Consider the following 9735-nt stretch of genomic DNA (forward strand, 5'->3'; position numbering starts at 1 on the left):
CGAGACAGAAGTTAAGCTCTCCTTACATGGCAAATTGAACCTCTCCCACCCTCATTCAGATCTGGCGTTTGGAATTATTTTGGTTTTCATGTGACGTATGACCCTGAAGGTAAACGCGTCATGGACTAAAGTAAAACAGTATGTTGGATGTGCCACGCAATGCTCAATTACATGGGTGGGAGCTAGTGTGTTAGCGCAGTTAGCTCGTTAACTTATTGGCCGTCTAGCCCCGTGCACGGGGCTATCAGGGGTAGCTCGTTAACGGAGATTTGCAGTGTTGTGGCGTTAAGGTCATTTTAACGAGGTTAACCGGAAAGCACTAGTGGGAACACAACGAATATGACTGCACATTGACGCCGACATCATCCTAGTGCAAAGACAAAAACAACAAGCATGCATGCTACAAACTTTACCCGAGTCATTTAGACAGCCGTTAGCACATGATTCTCCTTATGGGGACCTGATATGTTTAATATGCTGCTGAGAATATAGCCCAGAAGAAGCGGATAGTATAGCTTTTATTTTGGAAAGAGACATTTCTCTGTAATAAACTCTCTTTTCCAAAGATGAGTGATTCCTCAATCAGATACAGGGCTCGCAAAATCGCTAGCCCGACGTCCTGGGGCTAGCGATTTTTGCAGTCGGGCTACCAAAATCTATCTCTGCCCTGCCCGTCCGGCTATTGTAGGAAGGAAAAATATATGTCAATGCTTTTGCATTCTTTCGGAAATGTAGCTGGGTAATTATGTCATTGGCATTGGTGAGCCACTGTCAATATGTGACATATTGAAATCGCGTTTGAATTTGCGCTTGTTTTTTTGCTTTCACTTTGCAATCACGTGAACTGTGTATAGAGAGCGACAGCACTGATCTGTGAGTGATGATAATTTGTGCACCAATTCCTCTGACATCGTCTTATTAATCGTTAGCTTACTATGCAAACATGACAAGTGAAATCTCCCGCAGCAAGCTTAAACATGTGAGAGGTTGATCGCGCAGAGAATCGCTGAGCTTATGTGAGTGCGTGTGTATAAGCAGCAGGATATATATTTTAGTTCTGCTGAGCCAAATAAGACAGGTCAGGGTGAAGAAGTGACAGCCAAAGAAAAGCTTACCGCAAAACGGAAAAGTTATGACAAATCAGACTATAAGGCAAAAAGAAAGTGCAGCTTTATGGTTTCATGGACAAAAGAATTTCTGTGGCTGCGATATGATGAGCTAAATAACCAGGGCTGCACATAAGTGGTCCGCAGGTGCGCATTCGCTGTCAAAATAAAAAACACGCACAAGGGTTAGGGTTAAATTTAAAAACTGTACTTTTGAGTTAAAATATATATTTATAATTTTAATAAATGACAAATTAAAAAGGCATGAACATTTTATTTTGTATCGAAAAAATATCGAACCGTGACACCAAAGTATCAAACCGAACCGTGAATTTTGTGTATCGTTGCACCCCTAATTAATATATATATATATATATATATATATATATATATATATATATATATATCTTTGCCATTAATGTGAAAGTTTCTGTGACTCATTGAGATTTATCATCATTGTAAGGTTGGTAAAATAAGAGCCTCATACAGGGCATGCCTTGTGCTGAAGTAAAGTGGAGTGTTTTACTTCTGCCAGCTTTGGCTGAGCTTAAATGACATCTGTGTGTGTAGGTGTATATGCATGCTCGCAGGCATGCACAAGTCCATGTTTGTCCGTGTGTGTCTCCCCCTGTATGCACATACACGTGTCTGGTTTTTTGTGCTTGCTGCTGCGTGTGCATGCCCATCACTCAGCCTTCAGCTGGGCAAACCTGGAGGATTGCGTCACATGCAGAGAAAAGCAAGGTCCTCGCCAGTAAACTAGTCTTTAATTGCATTGCAACTGAGAACAGATTGCTGAGGAAACAAGGGGCTCTTTGTGAGTGCCTGTTCATCTCAACGCACCTCATATTTTGTGCAGACCACCGACCCCCACCAGCATTTACTATAAAAAACAAAGCCAGCAATTAAAAGACTAAGTGTTTGCAAACATGCTCACATGCAGACACCCTGTGTGTGTGGGTGTGTGGGTGAGTGGGTGTGTGGGCAAGCGTGTATGTGTGTGCCAGCAGTTGCAGTTCATAAATGATGGCCTTAACGACAAGAGATAATGGCACAGTTTACATAGTACTGTGGGCAGTAGTATAATATCATCTGTCCCCAATAACTTCACACAATGAGAAGCCAACGATTTTTTTTCTTTTTTGTTTTTTATTATTAATGTTACGTAGCAACAATAACCCCGAGATGAGTGTGAGAAAGAAAGATTTGACCAGTGATTTTTGTAAACGAAATTTCAAACAATGAGCACAAAAAGTTGAAGTAATTGCAGGTGATTGTAGGATTCTGAGTAGCAAGACTTGGTAAATTGTAATAAAGCTTCTTTAGATATCCTATAAAGAAAAGTTTTAAAATGTTACTTTTATGGAGAAAATAATTATGAAGAGTCAGCAGTCTATAAATAAGTAATAAATAGGTTTTTAACCAAAGTGTAATCAAATGAAACACTGAATGTTAGGTTTATATTGTTGGATTGTCATTTATGCTTAGAAATATATATTTATATATGCTTAGAAGTATATAATCTAAGTGCATACATTCATCTGCGTATGACTATCTGAGTGTGTGTGTGTTCCTGTCTAGCTATCCTTGTGAGGACCGAAATCCGCATTCTACTATACTTGAGAACCAACAGTCACTTGTGAGGACACACAAACCGGTCCTCACAAATCTGAAGGCATTTTTGAGACTCAAAATGTGGTTTTAGTGTCAGGGTTACAATTAGGTTATGGTTAGGTTTTCGGTTAGGCATTCGTTTTTAATGGTTAGGGTTAGGGTAAGCGGCTAGGGAAAGCATTATGTCAATGAAGGTCCTCACTAAGATAGCTGAACGGGCTTGTGTGTGTGTGTGTGTGTGAGAGAGAGAGAGAGAGAGAGAGAGAGAGAGAGAGAGAGCGCGAGAGGGGGACTGATGATAGATCTAGGCTGGGTGGTGGTGGTGGTCTGGCTATGATGTAAACCAGATGTGGAGTGGATGCAAACTTTTGTACCCAGTGGGGAGAATGAACCCAGTGTATATGTGTGTGTGTGTGTGTGTGTGTTTGTGCATGGAGCGCACCCTCACTGATTACTAATCCAATGTAATTTTGCTTTGCACCAACCACATTTGGCAGTGCGGGGATGCTGTGCTTGCTGGAATGAGCTCATGCTTCATATAACTGATCCATAAATTCCATAGGCTTCATACAGTATAGCCACTGCTGGTCTAGATCTCAGGAGTTTGAGTAGTTTTATTTATATTTTTCTAGTGACTTAAAATGTCAATACGTGGCAGTTATAGGTCAGCGTGTTTAAGCTGATATAGAGATTCATGTGGAGGACTGATCATTAGCTTTATTTGGAAGTCAGTTTTCCCAGAAAGACTACCTGAGAAACAAGTCACGCATTACTAATATGGCGATTTCAAAGCAAGAACAGCTACTCAGAATGAACCAAATCCCTTTTTAACAAATTAGCCAAATCTAATCAACCTATTTGCAAGAACAGAGTGTGATGCTTTCATTTGTTGAACCATTTTCATAGCACAGGCAGCATAGTGTATTTGCAGCAATCTATTAGATCATCTTACCAAATCGGTGCGCCCTCTCTTATTTGTACTTTCTTAAAATGTTATTAGGCAAGAATGAACAGACTCACTGAAGTGGTCAGGTGTTTTCAATGGATGCCAAGAGGGCAAGGATTACATGAATAAACTGGTGTATAGAAAGGAGTAGAATTCACTGAGGCAATTCACGTGGAGCAGATTTATTTAATTGCCCTTATCTTAGTATCATGAATGCAGAGTCTGTTTTAGGATAACCAGCTTATATTTTGAGTCTCCACCCTGATGTTACGCTTTCTGTTACTATTTCTACAGGAGTCTAATCTATAGAGCCTGAATGTTTTTTAAGATAAGGCTGTTACTGTCATGGTCCTGGGTCATTTTGACCCAGTGTTCTTAGTTTTCCTGTGGTTTTGTATTTCGTTCCTTATGTTCATTGGATTGTTTGGTTTGGTATTTGGACCCCCCCCCTTTATCCATGCTGTTATTGTGGTGTTTGTTCTGGTACCATGTTCCCGTCCTTTGTGTTCTGTGTTCTCCTCATCCCCTCGTGTATTCATCCTTGTTCTCTGCCTCTCTCTCTGTGCTCTTCTCTGTGTACTGTGTTGTATTTAAGGTCCACATATTGGTGTCAGTATTTTCAGTTTCGTGTCCTCCCTGCCCGGTCATGAGTAATTGTCTTCAGCTGTGTTCCCCGTGTGTTCCCACTTCCCTCATTACCTTCTGTGTATTTATGTCAGAGTGTCCCTTTGTTCTGTGTTGCGTCGTCCCTCTAGGTTGTGTGCATTTACCGTGTCTTCCCAGCGCCTCAGCTTTAGTTGCTCCCAGTATAGTTTTTGTATGACTTCTTATGTTCCTGTTAATAAATGCCTGCCTTTGAGTTCATCCCCGTGTGTCTAGAGCCGTGCATTTGGGTCCTCTTTCGCCTTCACACAGCCGCCGCATGACAGTTACATGAACACAATGTGTTTAAGTTTCTCTAATGTTTGGCTGCTGCATGTGGAGTGTGTAGACAAAAAAAGAAAGAAATCTATATGTATATTTGTGGTAAATGTTTCTTAAAATGATTACAGGAAATGTATGTGTATGACTGCACTGTGAATAACTGAAATTACAGTTTCTCACATACATCATTAGCTTCTTCTGGAGTGAAAAGCTGCAGGGAGCCAAATACAACCCCCCCAAGCATCATTTTCTGTACACTTACCCACAATAAATTTAGTCTGTAAGCACAAATATTAGCATTCATGTGTCAGAACTTCAGAAATAAGCAGCAGTGTTACAATGGCTCACAAGGCATCTGTCAAACAACATCTGAAAGAAAAATGACCTCAGCTACTACCAGTGGCAGTCCGGGCATGAAAAATGGTCCGGTATGCGGGCACCGAGCAGCACCTCGATCAGCTTTTTTTTTTTTGACTTCTTGAATTTTCCAGTATTCCAAATAACTACTAATCTAAATATCAGTGAAAATGCAGATTAAAAATTACATTTAGCTGTTTGCACGCAACTCTGCTGAAACATAATTAAAATGTCTGAAAAAGACTTATCTACAAAGTCCCAGAAAAAAAGAATTGGTGAGTATGTGAGTGTGACATGCAAGAAGCCCAGCCATAGAAAATTAAACTGGGGATCCACTGCTGATGGCACTTGCTGTGGGGATGTCCTCCATTTTTACCAACTTGGTGAAAATGATGCATATGGGGAATGTGCAAAAGATCTGAACTGTTAATAAGGTTTCTGTGATATTCTCTGGGCAGATAATCGGGACTGCTGTGGAGATGGCACTAAATAAGTAGCAGCGGTGTTTACAAGCTAAGAGAAGCATTTGGAAACAAACCGTGGTTGAAGCACTGATAGCAAAACTGGCTTTACATCACAATGGCTTCTATAATTACACTTTTCAAGATTTTCATTTATGCTATCTTGTCTTGTCTTATCTTGTAAAGAACTGTGTGATTTTTATGCCATTGCAAATCTTAAATGTAACACAGACAATAAAATCAGCGTGGCTGCTGGCCTGGTAGTGTCTATAGTACGAACAGTGTTTATAAGAGATACTGGAATTATTATTCTGTTTTTCTACAATTAAAGTTGACCTTTATATTACTAAAGCATTTTCCCTAAGTGGAAGTATTTGTGGATTTCTTTTTATGTGGTTAGTGTAAAAAGTTATGCAAGACCTGGAAATTAACAGTCTCTATTTGTAGTGTATTAAAAAAATATTCCTCCTTCAGTGTTACAAACTGAAACCAAGCCTTTGATAAAAAAGCCTACAGATATTAACAGACAGTAATGGACTTTCCCCATCTCCTGATAAAAGCCTGGGACGTTTCTCAGTCATTTGGTCTTACTGGAACTGCTGTCCCTACAGCATAAGTTGTAACATCATGAAGCAAAGATGCTTCCTCTGCCAAAAGGTCCCACTCTGTTGCAAACTCCCAAGGGGTCTCTGTGTGCCCCAACTCACCGCCTTTCTGTCTTGTCTGGAAAACTGGAATGAAAGTAAACTCTGGTGCATAGCTCACATGGAATGACAACAGCATAAAGAACTGTTCTGGTACTTTGCAGATGAGAGGAAGAGGAAAAAATGACCTGTGGTCATCTATGTATACTTTCTGGAATGCCTTTTCTTTCCCATACAAACATCTTTAGGAGTTTCTCCTGGTTCTGTTATGGGAAAAGGGCCTTTTTCCATCACAGAAAGGCACGTTCACTCCCGTGAAAACACTGCTTTTATTTGAGGGATCAATAGAAAATAGATTTTGTGCGTAAATATTCTCATCAGTGGTCAATAGAACTTGGACTACAAGCAGAATCCAGAAAGCTTCCAGTACCAAAGTCTTTGTTCCTTGCATGAATATCTATTTAGATTACATTTTGCTAAATTAAGACTGGTACAATCTTTGTGGCATCACTTTGTTCTTGCGGAGCCTTCTTCAAACCCATGAGAAGAGCATGAACAAAGGTTATTTCTGTGTTAGCAAAATACTCTCACCAAAAGAGTCCTTCACAATATGTCCAATCACCCTGATAATAAGAGGCTTATTAGCAAAATGGAAAATGTACTTTAAGGCCCTTTTTTGTGGTAGTGAAATCAGATCATTTTATGTACGCACCATCTTACCATACCATAGACAACACAGAATACTTCCTTTTTCTTTAGCTAGAAAGCACCAGTAGAGTGTCGGTAGAGTGTTTACAGCAGGTCATTTATCACCATCCATCATGAACTCTTGTAGATGGAGGCCTGATTTTATTGCCGGTGTCACATGTTAAAAAGCACGTTTTACATTGCAAGCAATGGAGAGTCATATCACCACAGGGAATCAACACACCAAGTGTCCAAACAATGAATACATTTCATGAGGAAGAAGTTTTGGGTAACTTTACACAAAATACACTTAGAGACCTTACTGCTGAATTTGCTGGCATTTGTTGGACACTTGGGTGCGGTTTTGAGTATACATGTGCAGTCTTGCAACTCTCAAAGCTCGGGACATAATATAGGGACATAAATAACAGCTATTTTCCTGATTCCTCTGGTTACTTTTTGAAGACTGGGTTGCATCCCAGGTCACTACTGTAAGAAGCGATCGAGTGTCCTCATTGCTAAGTAGCTGATGTCACTGACCTGGAATCCATCCCATTTCTGTACTTATATCTAATATATGTATATCTAATAAAAGTGTCTGTAAAAACCCTAGAGAAGACTGATAGCAAATGATGGGGTTGGTTCACGGAGGGGTTAGGGAAATCAAACTAACGGAGTGGTGTCCTGTTTCACTGCAGTGGATTCATTTTGTATCTCACCTCTGCAGGAGGGTGCACAGAGACACTACAAACTGAAGGCTCCTTTCACAGCTTGTTCCCTAAGGGAAAAAACTGAAAACGGGCTGTATGTATGGAAAAAGATCCAGAGTTGAAACCAAATAAAAATGAGGAAACTGCCCCTACAGTATAGCGCAGTGTAAATGTCACTGACTTATATTGCATTAGCCAAATGCTCAGGAGGCCGTGGACTTTTGAAAAGCTGTATGAACTTCCTCTCAGATTTCCACTCAGGGTATGGAGTCAGTCATTCAGCGCAAGATAAGAATACTTATCTAAAACCACTCACAGATGCAACACAGAAATACTGTATCTGCTATTAGCTAGAAAAAAATGCGTAAAAAAATAAATAAATTGAAGGAAACAAATTGAGTAAATCCTGACTCATAAGACTTACAGTGAACAGAAACTGTTTTGGCTGAGTAATGCATCATTCAAGCATAGAATTTTATGTTTGGCTCTTACACAGTACACTGCAATTATGTCATTATTAGTACTCTTTATTTTTTCTTTGGCTTTTTTTCTTTGGCATCTATTGCCCGAGTGTTTGTTCACCACAGTAAGAATTATTATTTTTTGTTCTAAATGATCATAAACTATCAAACTAGCATAAGTCAGTATCCCAGATATTTCTCATTTTACCCTGACATCTGGACAGTATGCTGGGACACATCTGTTTAAAATTGTGCCAGTCATTTCAGTGAAAAATGGTATTTCACTGCCAGAATGGACAAAGATTTAAAATAGTTTCCTTCTCACTGTCTCCCTGCCAGTGTGAGGTGACCGTTTCTGGAGCAATGGGGTTCATCTTCAGCAGGAAGCAAAATGCTTCATCTTCACAAACTATAGACATGTGAGTCTGTGCAGCATAGGCCAAAAAAAGTGCAACAGGATAAGCTAAATGTAGGGAAAATTATGGAATAAGATCAAAAGCCATAAAGAACCATAACTCCAAAATGCATTTCAAAGGTTTTGTTTACCCACTTGGATCTGTTTAGCCTACATTGCTCAATAGATCCACCACCTGCTTGAGTGTTTGAGGGGCTCTCCCTCTTGTCAATATTTCTATACATATCACCAAGCTGTGTGTTTTTCTTTCTTATTGACTTGTAAATGAAGACTAAATACAGTAGCCTAAGTAGTGCAAAGTCCACACACAGGTGAGAAGGGCACTGCAAACCAACCATCCAAACAAAGAGGTCAATTCAAACAGCAGCTTCTTCCTCCAAGTCTGTCTTCTAAACTTTAAAAATGAGCCGCACATGCATATAAGTTGGCTGCCAATCCCTTCGTCATCCTCTTATAAATAACATGACAATTAAGAAAACCTGAAAACTGGGATGGAGCCAAGATATACTGGCAGCATATCCATGCCAGAGTTTATACCCCCGCCAAAAATAGCTGTGACCAATAAAGCAAGGTATGAAAGTCACCAAGTCCCTCTACCAGCTACTGAGAATGCTCTGTGCATCTCTCTAGTGTATTTTGCTAATCCTCTGTGACCCTTCTGGAACATAAAGACACCGTTATATCCCAGGATTACTGCCTATTTCTGGCAAACTTCTCCTTAAGTTAGATCCATCTTGGATTCCGTCACTGTAACAGCTGAGTGCTGTGTAATGTTTGGTCCTTCAGGATTTATATAAACTGGATACTAACTCTAAAAATGACAACATTCTGGTTTTAGTGTCTTCTTACAATGTGTCTGAGACTACTCGGTAGTTCTGAAAAACTTGGGATGCTGTGTAAAATGGAAATAAAAACAGAATGTAATGATTTGCAAATTTCATAAATCCATATTTTATCCACAACGGAACATAGCGAATGTGTCAAATGTTTAAACTGAGCAACTGTACCATTTTGGAAAAATACTGGCACTTTTTCAATTTGATGGCAGCAACACATCTCAAAGAAGTTGGAACAGACCATGTTTGCTACTATATAGTATCATTATGTTCTTTAAGAGTCTGTAAAAGTCTGGTAATTGAGGAGGCCAGTTGTTTGACTTTTCGGAATATTGTCCCATTCTTGTCGGATCCAGGATTCTAGCTGCTCAACAGTGCTGGATCTTCCTTCTCATATTTTAATTTGATGATGTAGCAAATGTTTTCAATTGGTGAAAGATCTGGACAGCAGGAAGATCATTCAACGCCCGGACTCTGCTTCTAGGAAGCCATGCTGTAGTAATAGATGCAGTATGTGATTTTGCATTGTTTTGTGCCTCTTTCAAGCATTCCATGAAAAAGATGTCTGCATGGG

Source organism: Aulonocara stuartgranti (genome assembly GCF_965226115.1).
Source record: "Aulonocara stuartgranti genome assembly, chromosome: 20".
NCBI classification, from domain to species: domain Eukaryota; kingdom Metazoa; phylum Chordata; class Actinopteri; order Cichliformes; family Cichlidae; genus Aulonocara; species Aulonocara stuartgranti.